The following is a 21,579-nucleotide window of genomic DNA, read 5'->3' on the forward strand; positions in this document are numbered from 1 at the left end:
GCGTGCGAAAGTATTTCCCAACTGAACGCTTCAATCGTTTCCTTGATCGGTTTTGCTGTATGTGATGGTGCATTATCATGAAGAAAAATTACTTTGTGTTGCCTTTTTTGATATTCTGTTCGTTTTTCACGCAAAGATTGATTCAAATCGATCATTTGTTGTCGGTAGCGCTCAGTATTGACGGTTTCGCCAGGTTCTAACAGCTAATAATAGATCAGGTTCCACGTTCCACGTTCTTCGTTCCTCACATCAAAATTGCCACTTCTGAATTTTTTAAACCACTCAAAGCACTGTGATTTACCAAGAGCATGCTCACCGTAAGCTTCGACAACCATTCGATGCGATTCTGCAGCAGTTTTATTCATATGGTAACAGAAAATCAATGCTATCCGCAAATCGTAGTTTCCAGGCAGAAAATTCGACATGTTCAACGCTATTACAAACTATGCTGTTGTGTAAAACTTGTATTGTTCTGAGTCGAAAATATTTGCGAGATGTCAACAAAGACTTTTAGCACCAATGACGCAGTTTAGTGATAACTACATTATCAGCTAGGGCCATCTATAGGCAAATTCCGGTTTCATATTTACAGACCTGATATATATATATTGAGTTGGCAACTAAGTGATTGTAGATTTTCTCATTACCACCTAATGACAAAATCCGTAATCACTTAGTTGCCAATTCAATATAACATATATTACCAGTATTTAGCGCGATGCCGATTTCTCGTCTGACAATCATACAGGACTTAGGACTTACACTTAGGTTTGTTGGTCCTAACGAAATTTACATTTACGGAGTAACGTTTGAAAACTATATCCTCTCTCGCAGCATAAAAATATTTTGCGTACAAAAATAGAATGTTCTTCGAATTTCTTTTGATATTTAAATTATTCCGAAGAGCGTTCGAAGCTCAAACACGGAAGACCTTTGACAGAAGACGGGTGGAAAATTTTCCAGAGTCTTCGGAGTGGCGCATTCGAGTCACGTGTGCCAAGATTTCGGCAGATCACCGAAGGCTTACTCTCAAAGAACAGTCTTAGAACTTAGCGTCGAAGAGAGAAAATAAAGATCCGCTAAGGGTTAATCTTCTGCCGTCACTCACGTCGCCACCTTACCCATCTAATCCAGAAGTAGTTCATCCGTAGAAAAGGAGAGAGCAACAGAGGCAGAACGAGAGACAGATAGCGAGGAACGAGCTAGATATATCGATGCCTCGAATTTCCCTTTTCTTCAATTCCCTTGAACTTTCGATATCGCGGAAACGGGCTCGCGAGTCCTACGTCTGTTCGTAATCTCTTTAGAATTCACGGCATGCGTCAAAGAAAATGTGATTGCCCTAGGAAAATTCCATCCCTCGAGAAATTCGAGTTTTACCTCTAAATAAACGCATTACGGCTGTAACGAAAGGGAGCGTGTGCTTTTGAAGGAGAGAATCGCTCGATTCCTAATTCATTAGCGAGAAATAATTTGCGAGTAGTATAGAATTTTGGTTAAATTGATTGATTAGTTTCTTCTATTTACATATCTTGTATTATTTATTTTGAACATTTTACAGATAAATTGGGTTGCTGGCTGCTCGAAACTCAATTGCTTTTACTATTTTAAGCTTTCAAGAAATCGAATGTTTGAAATAGTTCTCCACGAGTATTAGCTCGCGAACAGATAAAGTAGATTGATAAATTTAAACTCGTTAGTAATTTTAGAAGAACGATGGTCGTTTAAAAATATTTTCAAGTCCAATCGAGATATCCTCTCGAATCTTAACGAGTCACCTGATTGATCGTATCGAACCATTCAGGTCACGCTTTCAACTCAAAACTCGCTTCCATTTGAATCATTATATCGACACATCGATCACGTTTTACACGAATTAACGCATACTCAAAAGTTAACTAGAAGAAATTGTCATAATTCGAGTGTATCGTCGTATTTTCTCAATTAACGTTAAATTAAACTTTAGCGCGTAAGCGTACGCTTTGCATCAAAAAAAAAAAAAAAAAAATCACTGAAAAATGCAACGACGTAAGATGTCGAGTTCATCTGAATGTAAAACCGCAAAGATTTAACGTTCATCTTGAAACTGTTCGCTCCTCGTCTTCCAGTTTCTTAATTGAGAGAACCATCGCTTCTCCTTCTGGTTTCCACGGATAGCACCGTTTGTACAGGTATCCGTAAATGGCCCTATTTGAAATGCATTAGTTGTCACCGAGGCAACCACAAGGATGCTGTTTGCGCTGTCAACCGAAGGATAATGGATCGGAGCCGTTGGGCAGAGGGCTGTCGCGTAGACGAGCGAACTCTCGGCCACGGAAAAATGACTATTACTTCGTGAAAGATCAGGTTAATAAAACGATCGGTCAACGTAACGACAGCGGACGTACTGATCGCCGTTTGTCATCGTGAGAATCGAGCGATTTGCCGCGCTCGTTGTTCGAACCTCGATGATCGAACGACGTGTTGGATAGAAAATGGTACTCGAGGAGCGAGTACGCGTACTTGAGGAGAAATATTGACCCAATGTGGTCTCAAGAAAATTCCAGCTGTGTCTTTTTCGTTCGTTTCAAATCCGAGAATTAGTTTTGCGCAATTATTTGGCTGTAGATAAACGATTGATATTTGATATCCGCGATAGCGCAACAACCGGCTACGCTTCCGGATATTTAATTAATTTATACAATTTAACTAATCGCAAGTCTCTTACGCCATGCTCATTCGCTTCAAAATCGGCGGCTGATGGCTCTTTCAGATTTGACAGTTTAACGAAAATACACTGTCACGGTTTTTTTTCTCTACATCTAGAGTTGACCATAACTGTTAGCGACAGCTGTCAAACACGTAGTCGACGCGAATTTTCGCAAAGTTCTTTTATTATGCAGGGAATAACGTCAAACTTCGATCACTTCGTGGCATTCCGTCAATTAGCAGTCGATCGTCAACGAAAAATTCGTAGGCAGTGATCGATCAAATTCTCGCGGTGAAGCTCGTGTGGAACGTAGTTGCGGATTGCCCTAAAAATTTGTGTTATTCTCCCGTGGAAAAATAAAAACGTGGAAAGAGGAATACACCTTTGGTTGTTCTTTCGAATCTTTTCCAATAGAATCTGTTACTGGAAAGATTAGAAGAGTCAAACATTTTCTTACTAAGCTTTCAGATTTCAACTTGTATTGCTAATAGGTATCGTCATTTTTTATTCTTTCCCTTCTTTAATTTTAATACCTTTTTTATTTTCGAAGTATAGTAATAAAAAATTGACTTTTACTTTGATCAGTTATTTAGGTCAATCTCTATGTTTTTATTTAAGAAAGTTATATAAGGATTTTATTTTCCCCGGAAAAGTTCTCAAAGCCGCCAGGCATATTTCTTTCTTTCATCTTTTTATATAAGAATTTCTGTGCATGAAATGTCGGAACACAAAAATGTATAAGCTACTAAAACTAAACCTAACACACTTTTGCAAATTTCGTATTTCCTATTTATCGAACATGGAAAACCAAAGTAACAGACCTAAAAATGTTATTTCATCGGTACACAAGCTTCAACGTGGAATTACGTGGCACAGAAATCTACGTCGAGGAAGCTTCGAAACTGGTAGCAGTATTCAGAAATTACACCTTCGATCTCGACAAGTAGCACCGCTTCTCGAGCCATCGAAGCAGCAGAAAGAAAAGGAAGTACCTCAGCGTTCGTCGTTTCTTCCTCTACGTAAATGCTTGAAAAAGAGTCGAGGGTTTTCGAAGGTTTCACGAAGAGGCGTGCACATGCGCTCGCTCCTTCATGTTGCTCCTTTCAATCCACCACGCTGAAACGCGTACTCGAACCTGGCACACATCCGCGGTTTCTTGATCGCGATGCAAAAAATGGGTGATTTTCTGGGAATTAAATTTTTCCGAGGCTGACAGCGGCCGTACGAAGAAAATCACCGACGAGTTTGATCCCCCAGGAATCCTCTAGCTGTCGTGGAATCGTTCGCGGCTCAGGCGCTCGTTAAAACTCAAAGCGAGCTGTTCCCAGAACCAAGTTGATCGTCTTCCTTGATTTTTCCTTCTGGTCGATGAGCGTGCTTCACCGGCGAAGAATCGCTTCTCGTTACTCGATCCTTCCATTTCAACGAGCGTTTGCTTTCTCACGAGTACGGAGATATGACAGATTCATCCGGTTTAATATCGAACGATATTTTAACACTCGTAACCGAGAAAAGCTCACTGTTCCTCTGAAAATGCGATCTGCTAAGTCTGAATTGCGAAAATGCGTACAATGTAGAGTTTCGGGATACGAATTTTGTACAACGATGCTTTAATCTCTATAAAATAACTGGTAAAAAGGGTTTCGATGGCGATAATATCCGTTTAAAATTCGTTTTCGTTCGGGCAGATTGATATTAAATTTGAAAATACGAATGTAAATTTGAGGATATGAATTCGAATTCACATTTGAGATCTTGAAATCTTGTTGGAAAATTTCAATTGGAATTTAAATTCGAGTGGAAGCTGAAAGTGTTCGATTTCGAGTTTAAATATCCAGAAATTGTCATAAATTTTAATATGCGTCGCTGCTATTATAAACTTCTCAAGTAACTTAATACAGAGGAAATAGATGTAATTAAATGTACTTGGAAAAATATTGCAGAGGAATAAAAATTTCATAAATCTGCTGCAACTACATCGTTACAATCTCCATCTAGTTATTAACCTTGCAAGCGTCCAAAATATTCTACCAAATGGTGACACAATTTTGCAGACAATTCTGTTTGTTAATTTCAAATGAAAATGGACAAGTTGTTACATCATAAAAGCATTCGTTCAGTTCCTAATATAATAATAATATTCCTATGTATATATCGTAGCTCGAAGAATTGAAATGCATTTCATATTGCAAAACAACGAAACTAATTTCTACCACAGATATACATATATCAGCAAATACCAATTTCCATACTCACATTGAATTTACCAATCAATTTGTATCTCCATTTTTCGATACCTACGATAATTATCGTACGGGATCAGTCAATAAGAAGTACCATCCAAAATAACTCGTTGCCTGTTGGTTTTATCGAACGTACGGTAAACAAAGACAATGTAAACAGAAAAATATTGTTTCGCGTCTTTTCTTGTTTCTATTCAATAGATCCACAGTTGCCTTTGTATCTCAGAACATACAAGATATTAGGAAATAAAATTGCATCCGTCCGGTGAGTTCCTTGAAATGCATAACATAATTCGTTTAAGAAGTTTAATTGTCTTAGACGATACTTCTTATCGACTTGCTCCGTGCATAGGCATATCACTTACAAACAACGTGATGAAATATCGTGAAAATTTCAACGAGGCCGGCAAATATCCTTCCATTATTATTCCTCTCGATGGTGTGAAGATTATTAAACGCGTGTAAATGCGCTGAAACGAGGCAAATATTTTTCGGAACTGGGAATTCGGTTTAAATGCAAGAGCACGGCACAGCAGGGAACGAGCCGGAAAAATCCGAGAACACGCAAATAACGAGCGGAAACGAAGCAGCCATTCAAAAATGGCGAAACAAAATTAGCGAAATTTTCGCGAGTTTCAGCCGTGGTTGTATTTAACCGGGCGTTCGTTTCCTTTGCATAGAACCGCAAACCGCAGCCTTTGACTCGAAACACTGGCTTATTTTACCACCGCAAAATATATACCTGCTCTTTGTGCGTTTGTGTGCGTTTGTACGCGTGTGGGTCTGTATGGTGTAAACGTGATGTATGCGTGCGCGCGCGTCTGGCTTTGTCAGTAGAACGGCGATAACGAAAGCCGCAATTAATCCTGTATTCGCGAGTTTCACGAGTTAAGACACATCGCTGGAATATTTTCACCGACGGAAAAAAGTGTCTGGCTCTTTATTTCGGTCGCTTTCGCGAACCACCAACTTCTTTTTCTTTTCTTTTTTTTCCGCCTCCTCTCGTTCCTTTTCGGTTTGCCCGATGTCGCTTATTTCTCGGACTGTTAAATACTCTCCGTTGAATTCCTATTACGCTACCGTGGTTCGTTGCTGTTTTGCGGTAAACGTTCGATGGAGAGAATGGTTAGATCGTTTCGAATTCCAAGGATTTATTTTTCTGGTGGATTTTAAGTCGAGTTTTTTTGTTGATGCGATATAGAAGATAGAATACTCAATGAATTCCTTTCTCTTTTTTCCATTCCTTTTCTTTTTCTTTCTTCTTTTTCTTCTTTCACGTTGATCAGAATCGTTGACTTGTTTAGCTCTGTTATTTTTATACTTGCGTGTCCGTAAATAAGTCTGAACTCTTGAATACATTAGATGAAAAGAAATTTTAGTTCAAAAGGTTATAACCAAAGGTTAACTCTTCAAGTGCTCGATAAAGTATCGTAGTTAAATGTAGTCTAATAAATTTTTTGCACCTTTGAGAATTTAACTGGCTCAATTATTACAGATAGTTCAATGTATATCTCAAGAATAGCTTTCCAGCCGTTTGATGCCTTCGTTACGTTATGAGGTATACGTTTCAAATGTAGAACTATCACACGAAGTGTATTAATTATTTCAAGTATCTGTTGCAATTTGCAACGAGCAGCTTGTTACCAATCTCTCCTACATTTGTTGTGGAAATATTCGAAGGATTCAAGCGAAACGAATGTGCTATGAATTTAATCTAAAATTAGATTATCTGCCAGAAATAATTCTTCGTATGGAGCCTTAGAAATCTTCAATACGATATGCGTATGTATAGGTAGTTTAAAAATAATAATCGTGTTCTGTGATAAGACAAGACAAGAAGCGTAGAATTGACGTAATAAATGAGGAAAAGTCGTTATTCCAGATGTATAGCTTGTTTTCATTGACATCACGTTCTCGTTTATCCGAAGTGTGACGTGGAACACCTGGTGAAGTTGCGTGGGCAGTTTCGAAGCAGAACCGTGTTCTCACACGTGTAACACGTAACGTTAGCATGTTTGTCGAAGGTACGCGGTTCGTTTTGGGATAAAATCACGTTCCCATAAGCGTAGGGCAGGATGTAGAACACTTAATGATAGCGTGTGTGGTTCGTTTCGAGTTAAAATCGTATCCACACACATGTGCAACGTGCGACGCGTTTTTCTTCTAATGTCTGTGATGACACGAGTGAGCAATTACGCGCGTGTAGCGAAGATCTATTGGTCTTTTCAGTGCACGTTGCCTCATTAACAGACACCTTTAATAAGTTTCTCTGGTATATTCGATATCTCGTACTCTGCATATAGATATGTATGCCAATTTACGTAATTCCTCGTTTATTCCATGTTTGATATATTTTAGTCGATTCATGATTGATGAGGGTACTAAATCGATTCGCGTTTAATGCTTTAGCAGAAACTGCTGGTTAATATCGATGGCCTTCTTTACATATTTATTTGGTAAAAAATAGGGCATAGGTTAATAATTTTTTGGATGAAATTGCTAGTTTTCTAGAAACCTTGTTCAGCATCGGATGTTTTAGGATAGAAAACAAAATCTATGGTTAGACCATTGAACGATAAACGTTTATATTTGGACGTATTAAAATATTTAGAAATAATAAAAATCCCAAAAAGGACTTCCTGCTACGGGAATCGGTGTCATTAGTAGTTCCAGCGAAATTTGTAATGAGAAACAGATGGCAAAGTTCAGACTACCTGGAACAGTTCGTTCTCTTTAAATAACTGTGTACTCTGTAAGCATATTCTATAAAAGTACGTAATATTAATTATAGCGAAAGGGCTTCTCTTTTTGTATGTGTCTTTTTTTTTCTTTTTTGACGATAAATTCCAGTAATGTGAAACATTTTTTAGTTGGAAATTATACATTCATTTTTTATACGTTATTACAAAATTCATTCGGATTTAAATATGTTCTCAAAGTTTTATCATATTTCATTCAGATTTTGATCGTGCTAAAAGAAACAAATTAAAAACAGAGGATTACAGTATTTTAAAAAAAAGCATCTCTAGAAATTGGCTAACTGTGAATTAATTAAAGCTAAAAGTAAAAGCTGAATGAAAAATGTGAAAAGAACGTTTTATAATCGATAATTTTTCGTGAATCTCGTGGACATAAAAGCTTTCAAATTAACGTTCAGATACTGTTACAATTATCAATTAATTGTCGTGAAAGATACATTAAAGGAAAGTTTACTGTTTTACCAATACAGTGACTCGAAACAAACGGATTCGAAGAATCCTCTTTTAATACCGTTGCAGTTCTTCAATTTTGTATTCGAATTTCGCTCTCGTTTCAACAAATAGAAAGAATTGTAGCAATCTGTAGCAATGAAAGATCCGAAAATGAAAATAGCAAATTGAGTTCATAATTAAACCATTATCAATGATATTTTCACGCTATTACTATCCTTGCATTAACCATTTAACAATATAAACCAAGAACATAAAATCTCTGCAACTCTGAGTCTTTTACCAAAAAGAATTTGTAGGACTACTACAATAAAGAGGCAGTTCTACTTTCTTGTTATTCCAATAAACCAACAAAAGTCGACTTAGAATCTATTATCAAAGCACTTGTCATAAACGTGTTATGAATTAACAGTCGGCTAATATTCGTAGTAATAAATTTCTGAATTTTTAAATATGAAACCTATAGATTTCCTGCTCTTCCGATAAACGTAATTTAAATAGCTATCTTCTTGCCAGTCTGTGCTACTCGCTCCATTAGACGTTCATCAACGATCGCGTAATTCATCGATCACCGAAATCGATCAGAAAGAAAGCAACGAAGAAGAAAGAAGCAATGGGTTTCATTAAACGTTCCCTAGACGGTTTCTATCTCTGCCAATTTCATTAAATCCATGAAGCCGGTCCCAGACGTATTTAGCACCGGTTTGCGGCGTGTTTCTGTTCCTTGGAGCAAAAGGCCGGTCGAAAAATACGAGCGCGCCGGGAAACATGCCGGTCCCGTAATTAACCAGCCAGAAAGATTAAAGAGGTTGGAAAGCTCTTTTCCCTTGTTCCTTTGTGGCATAGCTGCAGGACGTTGCCTCTTATTTAGATTCCCTGGCCACCGATGCCAGCCATTTTTGCCATACTCCGTGAACACTCGTAAACCACCATTCCTTCTCTTTCCCCTTGTTACGTCCAGAACGCACAAAAGAGCACGCGATGTCTTGACGATCGCAACAAGAAGCTATTTTGAAATTGGAATCTCGAAATATTGAGCGATCTAGCAGACGGTATACTCTTTAGGATTTTAGTATCTTTCGCAATTCGATAATCCAGAATGTATTATGAATTTGATATTTTCATGGGTAATTTAAAAAACACATATAAGGGTAAGAGTTATCTTGAAACATACAGACTCAAGATAGGTCACTTCATCACGCATTCTCGCCTTATCGGAAAACAGAACACGGTATCTTGTGAATATAGCAACACCAAGGAACACCATCGAACATTTGCTTTGCTACCACACCAAATTCGAAGACACAAGACGCAACTTCGCCATACTCGATAATATACAATCGTTTCTAAGTAATAGAACACAATGTAAGAGAACTTTAATTTTCCTAAAAGAAGCGTACAAAACGTACCAACTTGCTAAATAACTAAATACTAATTAACTAAATGCTAACAACAACTGTACCAAACTTAGCATGTAAATATTATTTAGCATACATATATTTATAGAATACTTGTAATCGTAGTCGCTAGTACCTCACGAGGCAATTAGAGCGCCGATAAGCAATTAATAAAAGAGAATTACGAAGTTTCTGATTTGGAGGAAATCCTGAAACTTTGTCGAAAATCCGACAATCAGGGTGCTGTAAATTTGAAGATTAAATTATCGACAGCGATCAATCAATATGCATTCCGAGCGTACCAAGGAAAGCTTGGGTATTTCAATTAAAATGCACATCAAACATCTTTTAGCATTCAGGTTGCAAACATCGAACAAAGCATACAAGATACGTTCGATTATTCAAGATTTTAACCTGCCAAATTTTAAGAGACAGAATTTGATCGTATAAATCGATTGAAGAGTACTGCAAATAAAACGTCGTGTTTTCGCGCAGCGTTGACCCTTGACGAAGGGTCATCGTTGAAGAAAAACTTTTCTTCCTCCTCTGGTATACCTTTTGGGAGGTTTTTGTTTCCGTGCGAAGAAGATTCGCCAACTCCTCTGAAGGAGACCGCGATCTCCAGAAATTGAGTGCGTCGTTGGAATCGTCGGTGGTGAAAGCACCCATGGGAGAATGAGGGTTTACCGCCTACGTTACGTTGGCCGCGTTCGCGATTCCAGCGTTTATGAGGTTTTGTCCCTTTGTAAGTGGCGCTGCCGGATTTCCTGGAATTGACGTGGTCTCGGGGGAAACCATCGTGTTTGCTAATGCGTGTTTGTTGTGTATATAAGTCATCGGGATGAGGTACTCCCATGATCGAAGCAACGATTATTATGGGAATATTCGTGGTATTTGCTTCGTAGTTGAGTTGAGTATTACCGTTTACTGTGAGTACGGTGCATCGAAAGTGGCATGGCGAAGATGACGATTTATATTGAAATTTGTTGTGCAGCTATATAAATATAAATATCGTAACAAAAGTGGAGCACAAAGATTGTCAAAAATCCAGAAGCCTAATGGTGTGCAGGAAGCACATGATATATTCACAACGTTTTCATCTTTACACTTTTGATGAATTTATTCGATATACTGTAATGGGTTGCCGTATTTAAATTTTCGATAAAGTATAGTAATTCTACAGCATCTCAGAGAATACAGGGTTTGCATATCTTTTACAATTTTTTGTCTTTGTCGATTTTGGGCGAGGATACTTCTTCTAATGTATGGAATATCTTTTATATGTTATAGTATCAGTGTAGGTAATAATTAGTTGAATAGACCTGACTAAATTTATAACTCATTAATAGAAAGTTAATATCGCTAAAATAATCAGACTATTAACCCTTTGCACTCGGAATTTTATTTCAATTTCGCTACCAGCAGCTCCCAACGCTTTCAAGTGTTTTATTTGAAATTTACTTTAACTAAAAGATAAGACAATTGAAATAAATAAAGGAAGAAAGAAATTCACTTAAATACCAGTTTTATTCACACTATTGTTGTATTTTGTAATTTTTAAATGTATGATATATCTTGAAACAATTTCCAGGATGCAATCCTGATTTTCTTTCGCAAAAGAAAAAAAAAATGGGACTGAAAGAACGTCGAGTGGAACTCGACAAAGGAGCTCCTGAGATAAAAACTGATGTCGAATCACACTCGACATAGGAGTGCAAAGTGTTAAAAGTTCTAGCAATTCGGCTTCGATAACTCAAACAGCCTTCAATTCCGTATTTAAACTTAATATTAATTTAGTGGTCGAGTTTTACAAATGACATAGCTCGTAACAATATACAGCGGCTTGCCGAGTTAAAATTACTCTCCTCGAATAAATTCTAATAGAAACTTAAACGACTACCTTCCCTTCTCGTAATATACGGCATGAGATTCCTTTTAGTTAACGTTGTCAGAATTACAAGATTCTTTTATAACCATGACCATATAAGCGTACGAATATCTTTTTACTTCTACGATATATGCAACGAATCTCGTACTTTTTAAATCTTATGTACAGTAGCGTGCGTATGAACAGAAAAAGTGCGTTATATGGTTATATCATATAGAATTTAATTTAGTTTGTAATTATTATCTAAAAACGAAGTTTAAAAGCTATTCTAAATTTATCATGCTTCGAAGTACAAGAGATATATTTCTAAATCCTACTGGTAGAAAAATATTACTTCTTTTTTACTTTTCTCTGTTATAATTGATATCGACTTCCGCAATTATTAGTACTTGCAGTTGTAGACTAATTTCGAACCACTTTCACGCCAAGTGTACGCCAAGTTTCTGCATTGAATCAAATTGTGCAGTTTAACTGCAGTATTGACTTTCCTTCGTGCCATTCCTTATTAACGTATGAGGAATTTCAGATTCATAACGCGGGACAGCGTCTGCTCAATAAATATGTAAATAGAATTTTTACGACCTCCTCTGTTCTCCAGAGAATGAGAATCTTCATTTTTGATCTGGGTGAATCTGCATCAATTGCTATCGAAGCGAAAAGATATCCATAATCCCACGAAATTGCTATTAATATCGATTTCGAAGTCTATGTTTGTTACAGACTAATCATATGATATTTTACATGTATTAGGTTGGCAACTAAGTGATTGCGGATTTTCTCTATACCACCTAATGACAAACTCCGCAATTATTTAGTTGTCAATCCAATACATGCAGATACAAAAAACTTCCATATATGGAAACATGTATAAAAATATTAGTTTTCACGGAGCTTCAAAAGTATGTCAGAAAATTATATCCGAGTATTTTATTGTAGAAATAAAACACTCATTCGGAATGTTTAATTAATACATTCTCTGTGATGTAGAATCAAATAACAGTCTTTGTCCACCCAATAAATAGTTTGCTTTTGATGTTACATATTCACGAGTCGTAAATGGTGTTAACGTATGGAAACTGTGTTTGAACTGAAATTCGTAAGTGTAGAATTTGTGTAATAATTTGTACATTTTTACATTAAATTTGTGCCGTAATTAACACTATTCTTCTATTATGTGTACTATGTCAAATTGTTCGTTCAAACATCTAGTTACTATAGCACAGTGTAAAGTACAATTTATGCGATAGCGTGATTCGAACGTACAATCATTCGCGAAAGTATTTCATCAATTATCGTAGAAAATTGTTATTGTATCGGATACATTACGCGCGTTATATAAAACAGCTTGAAGCATTAACATTCTAATAAGACAAGACTATCGCGATTATATTGGTAACATTTGAAATATATATCACGATTACAAGATATTTACTGGGAACATGCACTAAATTAGCATTGAATATTTGCCTTAAACGTATAATTAGTATTACTAAAGATGGGTTCCATTAATATCGAAACTTATTAATATACTGGATAAGTGAATGTTCAAATACTTTTGTATCCTCAGCAAAATATATAGACACTTGCACCGAATATCTTGTAATTGTTATATACATTTTCATTGCAATGTTAATGAAATTTCAAAATGTTCCGTATTACACACACGATATATTCACAAAAGCCGAAAGATTTCTAGTATCTATATACTTCCGTGAGCCACTGTATAAACACGATATTACTTACGGAATAATATACCTTCTCAAATAGTCTGCACAAATTCGAAGTACGAGTTCGCGCGACTTTATCGTTTCTCCAATAATTTTCGAAAATCTGACTGGCTGGCGAGCAATCTCGGAGATAGTCCGCAGAGGGAAACGGGCGAGAAATACCAGTCGTATTATTAAACGCGAGTATGGGATACGTGGAGAAAAAAAAGGAAAATTGCCACGTGGAGATTCTCGCCGGACACGCCTCCTGTATCTTAGCCAGCTTCTCCAGTTTGCAATTTACTCGACGCTGGAAAATGTATACGTTTCCGTTATTTACCATTCGTGTAACACGAGCAGTCGGTTCAAAGCATCCACCAGTATACATATGTATACATTGCCTCTTCATGATCGCCTCTGTTTCCTCTATTATATCCTCGTCAATTTATGCTTTCCAATATCGAGACTCTTTGCCTTTGAAGTTGCAAAAACACGATTTTACGTGATTTTCGTAGTATACAAAAAAAGAGGAGGGTGGAAAGAGGGTAGAAGGGAAAAAAGGGTCTACGAATTTCTTCTTACATGTAAATATGTAAATTGCAATATGAAATTTAAATATACGATAATATATATATATATATATATGGAAGAAATTCTGATTTGAGAATAAAAATATATATTACATATGTGAAACATCGAAGATACAAAATTTTTATTGACGCATTCATGTAAAAGTATTATATTACGTGTAGTCGAAAATATTCAATAGACAATGCAATATATTTGTAATATACATTTCAATACAATATATAGTAATATAAATTAATGTACAAGAATATATTAAATATCTATGTTGAAACACAAGAAATGCAATATTTTAATAAATTCATCAATTCATGATATAGAAATATTAAACATAGTTGAAAAATTGGTTTGATACAGGGAATAATAGATATCTGTGTTGAGTCATGAAGCATGCAAAATTGTAATAAATCCAGTGATATAAAAATATTAAAGAAATATGGAAGAAATATTATATGTATTATAATCATACGTTGTCTGTATTATTCGTAATTGTAAGATAAATACATGCGACGTAGATAGAACAAACGTGCATAACACGTGTTTAAAAAGTCTGTGTAATAAATTACGTAACGCGAGTAAAACATTAAAGTTGAGAAGATTAGAAAAAGCTTTAAGAATATGCGAGAATTTATTCATTGACCTGTTTCAAATTTTAAGCTGCTTACCAGCTGTCCTAATATTTATAGCAATTAGCAAATTATGTTTTTTATTTAGAACGAAAGGGTGTTAGATCCGATGAGATTTAAAGAAAAAACTTCAATCCTTAATATGCATACGACGTGATAAAAATGTTAGCACGTAAGAAATAATCGTTTTAATTCAGTGAAAAGTACTTGAGTACACTGGGAAAAGAGAGCACACACAGCATCTGTAATATTTCATCATCTTTATTTTGAATATTTCTCATCCACGCGGTAAACATTAACATACACAATGGAAATCCTGTTCTATAGTGTGCTTTAATCCTTTAATCGCTCGTGAACTCTACAAATCTGGCTGTACACCCTCCTCGGAAAACCACCTTTGTATTTTAATAATACAACTACCGCATTGTCGCTTAGATCATCTCGCAACCATCTCGCTCCTATATACAATATCTCCTTTTCTCATTCTTATCCAATTTACATTGTAAATGGCGTTTTCATAGAAAAAGACTGTGAACCTCGGGCACACCATCATTTTTCAAGAAACAAAGGATGAAACTGGTCCAGAACAAAAACCATACAACTCTCGTTGAAGCTCAGCGAAAATAGAAAAAACAATAAAAAAAGAAAAAAAAAAAAGAAAAACAGAGGGTCGAATTAAAAAGATCCAGAATTCATTGAAACTGCGTTCGATCACTGATATTGCTTTCAATTACGAAAAAGGTCCTGGAAAAAAGATTTCGAAACTACCATTCTCTCGTTCAACTCTTCCCCATATTGTTTTAAACTAGCAATAATCGCACCTCGATAGAATCCCATTGGTTACGATATCGCCATCGCGCAAAGCTCTTGCCCATATCGATCGGTGCAATCATTTTTAACATAAAACTATCGTTCTTATTTTTAGTGTTTTTATTTTTATATATAACAAACTTCTCTAGAAGACAGTTGCGTTTAGTTATCGCTGTATTGTAGACGTTGTAACGCGATGCATAAGATCGGTCATGCGTCTGAAACATCTGAAACGAAAACCTGACAGCGTGCAGGACTATTCCAAGTTCGTTCGCGCCACTTTGACAGTAGAAGAGTCACGCTTATACATTATTCATATGGCAAGGGATGAGAGCGCGAGATACATTGTACTTACGAACATCAATATGCGTGATTTTGAGATGCCCTTATTTCCAGTCAAAGAATATCTGCGGCCAACTGTCGACCGTTGGCGCGAGAAACTATTGGTCTATCGATAACCAGATTTCCTTTTTTTCCCTTGATCACGCGAATAAATCATTCTGTTGCATCGTTCATTTGCCATGTTTCTTAATCATTTTTATTAGGCGTGTGCAAACATCAGCGCGTGCAAAATATTTATCCTATGAGATTAAATTTGCCTTTTAAATTTTGTTCCATTTCTATCAGTTGAGGTCTTTAAAAGCTGATCAACTTAATTTTCTGATAATTTCTCAATTTCATTATCCAGATACATTATCGGTATTCGATTTATTTCTTATCTATTATTTTTACCTTCATTAACTTTATTAACTTGATTATTTCCGTAAGTTCGTCCTTTCCTTTTCTTTTTCTTTCTGCGGGAAAATGGCGTAACCGTGATGAACTCGTAAATAAAGTTTTCAAAATTGCATTTGTAACATTATCGTTCCCTTGCATTTTTTATAGCAGAATTAATACTATTAATAGTAGACTTTCTCAACTTACGGAATTATACGATATAACTTTTCAATCATCGATCGTAAAAGAGGAGGAATTCCTCATCATTTTTTCATTATTGAGCTTTGCGAATAATCGGAATATTCATGTAATTTTCTTGTATGTCTGTATGCGCTTAAATTTGGATAAGTGCCATGAATGTTCTGCAGATATAAATTTAGCATTTCAAGAAGATTAAAGACTTTCTTTACTCCGTCCAGACAATTTTTTAATATACAAAATGTGTATTAATTGTATAAATTACTTTAAGATAAAATGAAGAAACTGTAGCAGTTCAATTTCGAGAAATTTCCAATTCTACGGTTAATAATTCTTACGAACCTGAAATAATAAAAATAATTATTCGTTGAATCACGTGCAAAGTACTTTGATTAAACATATTATGTTTCGAAGAAACCGAGAATATTTTATTTTAAACAACGGCATATACGTTAACCTAATAACATATATTTCATTGTATTATTTTCACGAAGCTTGATACGCTCGTTGCTACCTGTTTAATATTCAATTCCCTTTATGATAGTAATCTGAACATATAAATACGAGATTTTTGCAATTTTGTTTATTTTCTGAGAAAGAACTTTCAATATGGGATATTTGTCGTGATAGATGCGAAGAGATACAAAAAATAATAGCTACATCGGTTTTTAAAAATTGAAGCTATTTTCGTTTTTACACGTTCGGTGGCAATCTGAATTAATTACGAGGCACATGACAAATGATTGGAATAAATTAATTTGCCAATAGCAGAATTGCGTGAATTTCAAGAAGGCACCTACATAATAACGTTCGTTATTTACGAGTTCGTTTATGTTACAGTGCTAGCACGTTGCATATAAATTTGTTGGACATTGACAAGTCTGCCAATAGTTAGTACAGCATTATATTTGTACGTGCTGATACGTCTACCAATATTTCATCGTACATTTCCCATATTCGCGTAATTTTATTTAATATAACGTGTCCAGCTCATAGCGTCGTTTCATAATATTCTATACGTCAAAATTATTCACGCGTGACAGAAAAAAAAGATCGCGTATTTGGCGGCACCAACCAACCGTATAAAATAATTCATTCAAACTTTTAGCGAGTAGGTTATCTAGAATTAAAAATCGTTTTTCTTTCTTTCTTTTTTTTTTTTTTAATCAACTCGTTTCACTCGAACGATTGTCCGTCACGAAATTTTCATGAAAACTGCAGGTAAAAGCTGTCTGGCATGGTAACACGTACTCGGCTGTGTAAAATTCTAAAACTAGAGTGGCAAAACGCGATGAATAAAATCAAAATTTTAAGATTTTGACACGGTAAACCATGGAATAATGGGAATAAAATTTATTATTGCCAGCGTTGAGCCGGCAGCGTTAAAACGGCGCTGATACGGCGAAGATGATACATTAAACCGCTTTTGCAATATTTCACGGATGCACCATTATTCTGTTTTAGTACTCCATTTTTCCCCAGCCGCGTATATCCTTCTTTTCGTTGCCGGTTATCGTATAGTTTAAGGTAATCCGACCGGAATTCGCAATAATTTATGACGCGTGTTAACATCCTGATGCCGTAACATTCGTAATCGATCTTGTAATAATAACTCACGGTTGAAAGGGATAAGTTATACGATTTAAGTGCAAACCATGATATAGTGTAATACTTACGATTATTTCGTTCCATTTATTGGCAATATATTCATCTTATTGTTAGGAACGCGATTAATTTAAAAAGGTCAGTCTCTTAAAATTTTGTGCAATAAAATGTCCAATTTTATTAGATGGACGATAAATTCGTCGAGTTTACAAGTCATATTTTATACGATTTTATATTTCATAGTCGAAATACGAACTCCTTTTTAATTATTGGAAATAAAATGTATGTATTTCTCCTTTTTCAAAAAATGTCCGCATTTCGATAATGGTTAGAAAAATGTTTCAGCGAAATAACCGGCAGCACTGTTATAACTGGGTCAATTGCATATCTTGAGCAATTGGATCAATATTATTAGTGAAATTTTACAAATTGCCAGTTATCGATGTTAATAAATTCTTTTTCCGATAACATACCTTAGGAATAAATTTCGCAAATTGCAAGAGAGCCGATCGTTGTATTTAATGTAAACTTGTAAAATTGTTAAAACAATTCTATTTGTGCAACGGAAATCTATAACCAACGATTTATAACTTGTTGATACACAGATATTTGGTAGAGCACGAACCTTATGCAAATTCATTGTATTTACGAGCGTGAGGAAATGGAAACTATATAGAAATTTATTTCACTCAGTGAATATTATCACGAAGATTGTACTTTGAATAATTTACACATTTTTGCATATTATTTATTTACCACGTTTCTCATAAATGAAGATCACAGAAAAATTACATCTTAAGTAAATTTCTGTCTTTTTGAGTTTAAAGTAGCTTTATGACTAACAAATAAATATTTTAATATAAAATCGTCAAAAATGTAAATTCCTGTTGGATTAAAAAAGGTGCTCGAAGGAATTTTGTAGAAAGCACAGCTACGACTGTCAAGACAAGCAATATTTTAATATCAGGACAAGCTGTATTTTTTAAAATATTGAAGAATATAGACACATTATTTCTTGTAAAGTTATTTTAACATTATTTCTGGAAAATATATTATATTAAAAATTAGTTTAAAATTATTGCTTCGATAGAAATTTTCAAATATAGAAACATTCGCAACCTAATAATTAATTTCCAAATTATTCTCTCTAATAAAATCTGCTTGCTTCAGGATACTAATAAAACAAAATTATCTGCAACTACCTTATCGACAAAAAGTATCTCAGCCCATTCTGTCGATCGAAACAATCGCAACGATGTTAATTCCCTATCAGAATAAGTCGTGTGGCGAGGCACACGGCGACCTCGGTGAAATTCTTTCGAATCGTCGTATACACGTCGGAACAATGGTTCCCTCAGCCCCTTTATCGCACAATTCCACCGGGCAGAAATGTCATTTCTTTCGCGGAGGTTGCTCATTGTGGCCGCCATGAATCGGCAACAAAAGCCGTTGTCAAAGTACTTTCGGCATGCGAACAAGAAATTATTACGTAGCAATGGAGCGGAGCTCGTTCGTGAAAGCAAGAAATAACGAGCTCCACACTCTAATTACTCCCGCATCGATACGAACCAAGGAGGGAAAGATAGAGAAAACTTTCTTTCGTTTAATTCTTTGCCGGAAATGGTATCGCTGCGCGCGCCCTCGTGTTCGCCAAGTCACCACGACATTGAAACCAGCCGAGTATTTTCACTCTGTAATAAGGTCGACGGATATTTTGTTGACAATAAGCTGGCGAGCAATAAATGGCGAGATAGCGACGAATTGAATACGTTTTCGGGGTAAAGAGCGAAGAGAAATCACACAGGCGATGGACTAAATCAAAGAACTGGGGCAAACTGCGGCCGCTCGATGGCAGACAGCAAAAGAAGGATCTTTCGATTAGCGGATTCAATTAGAAATTGTATTTGTCGCGAACTTGCAGCTTCTACCTTCTCTCTTCGTTTCGTGCAGATTGTCATTTGTGAAATTTTCTGATTGTACTGAGAAAATGATACGTACGTTCTGGATATCGAGGTTAAGGAGGAAAGGTTCGTTGGTAATATGGGTACCTTAAACTGTCGTAATTGTACGACATGACTCTTTTTCTCATTGCGTTTGTTTCGTACGTTTTCAATAAATATATTCTAAGTAACGTGGTATACACTGGCTCACGAAAACTTGTTCTCTATCGGATCGATAATTTCGAAGGATCCACATTACTAAGATTTTTCATGTAATATCTGCTTTGGAATAGTTCCATTTTCTACTTCATCTGTGTATACTGATATCTATTTTCTTCTCTGTTTTTAGGTAAGTCCTCCATACTGAACATCTGCATGTTTCACTAACCGGAGACCCTGTTATGTGAGTAGAAATCTGAAAATTATTGTGAATTGTCGTAGAACTATGATAGAAGAACTAAGTACGTACCAAGTTATCTAAATCATTCAACTCTTATCCAACACATCCATCGATGCCATCAACAATTTCTAAGATGTTCTCGGAGATCAATTTAAACGAGACGCTTTATATATATGTATCCCTCGTGCTGTCAACTTTTTCAAAAGGACTATCTCCTGTCTACTTTTCTATCCTGCCATCAAACGATCTACTTTATCCGAGAAAAATCAAACAGGGCGCGCTACCACCATCTCACTCGATGTTTCTTACTCGATCGAGATTTCAGTCAGCCGAAAAACAGGTCCGTGCTCTGGAAACATGCCTCCCGGCGTGGTTCGCGTTATGTCTTTTGCTTCGGGCTATTATGCTAACGGTGTTTCCCGCGAAAACGTTTTCAAACGCTAAATTCGCTATTTATATTCTCCCGACACAGTTTGGAGAAGCAGGTTGACGCACGTGCAAAGACTCTTATATAGAGGCTAGGATAGATCAATCTAGAATAGATTGTTAAACGAAAGAAGATGCGTGTGACTACGTTTTCAGGCGCGTTCGCGACAACATCGGCCCCGAGGAAACATTTCGGTGTCTCGACGTCGCAAAATTTCCTATTTATATGCCAGCGGGCATCCGGGATTAGGACACTGACTATCGTTGAAGCATCGGCATGCATATGCAGCCGAGTCCTCGGCCAACTTCTTAAGCAAACGAGACGTACGATATGGCGCTCTACCTTTGTGGATTTTCGCGGAAACTTTGGCCATCGCGATGACCAACTTCTCTGTTCCCGTGTTTGCGACCGGCGAAGACTTTGGTTTTGAATTAGTGTTTGGAAGGGCGAGAAGCGAGAGATGAATTGAACGAAGAGAGATGAAGTGTTGGCAGATGAATTAAAGTTGGTCTTCGGAAGGCGGATTGGTATGGTAATATTTGGCTCGGAATTTGCGACGACCGAGCATTTCGATGGTCTTCTGTTCAAGTCGTTTCATACTGCTTCATTTTGTGTTTATCGCGGATAAGACAGGAGATTTCATTTTCGCCTGTTGAGGTACAATTGTGCGAAGTTCGAGCAATAAAGCACAGAGCTGGGGAAACTCAGTTTTATTATTTGCATTTACTGTGATATCGTACGACATCTTTCCTCGTCTACGTAAGCAATATTTGAACTAATTTAGAGTTTTTCGAGGGAAAAAATCGTATTGTTGCGAGATGTGCACCGGGCAACGAAGACTTGTCTTCGTGACGGCGCAAGGGAGAAGCGGTTCAGGAAGATTGGCATCAATATTTCAATCGTGTACATCTGGCACGCAATAGTTTCGCAACGTTGGCTCGGAATATTTCAATATTTTCCTCAAAGGTGGGTAAAGCCGTGCCAGCTTCAATTTGCCATTCTCTAGAACACGTAAGCCTGGCCAAACGCATTTTCGTTTCGCCCTTGGAGAGCTTGCGAGGTTACAATTAGAAAGTTCTCGCGTCTCGTCCGCGTTAATTCTACCAATTCCAGCTAGTAATTTTTCCACCAATTCCGAC

General features: G+C 36.3%; 1 protein-coding gene and 1 non-coding gene across 6 annotated transcripts in view; one reads left to right on the top strand and one right to left on the bottom strand.

The window, feature by feature from the left end:
• Positions 1-21,579, top strand: part of LOC126915514 (lachesin-like) — a 478,988-nt gene that overhangs the window by 125,372 nt on the left and 332,037 nt on the right. The window lies entirely within an intron of this gene.
• On the bottom strand, positions 15,063-15,209 carry LOC126915926 (U4 spliceosomal RNA). Its single transcript, XR_007710383.1, has one exon. It is a non-coding gene; the product is annotated as a U4 spliceosomal RNA (small nuclear RNA).

The sequence above is a fragment of the Bombus affinis genome, chromosome 4 (assembly GCF_024516045.1).
Source record: "Bombus affinis isolate iyBomAffi1 chromosome 4, iyBomAffi1.2, whole genome shotgun sequence".
Taxonomy (NCBI): domain Eukaryota; kingdom Metazoa; phylum Arthropoda; class Insecta; order Hymenoptera; family Apidae; genus Bombus; species Bombus affinis.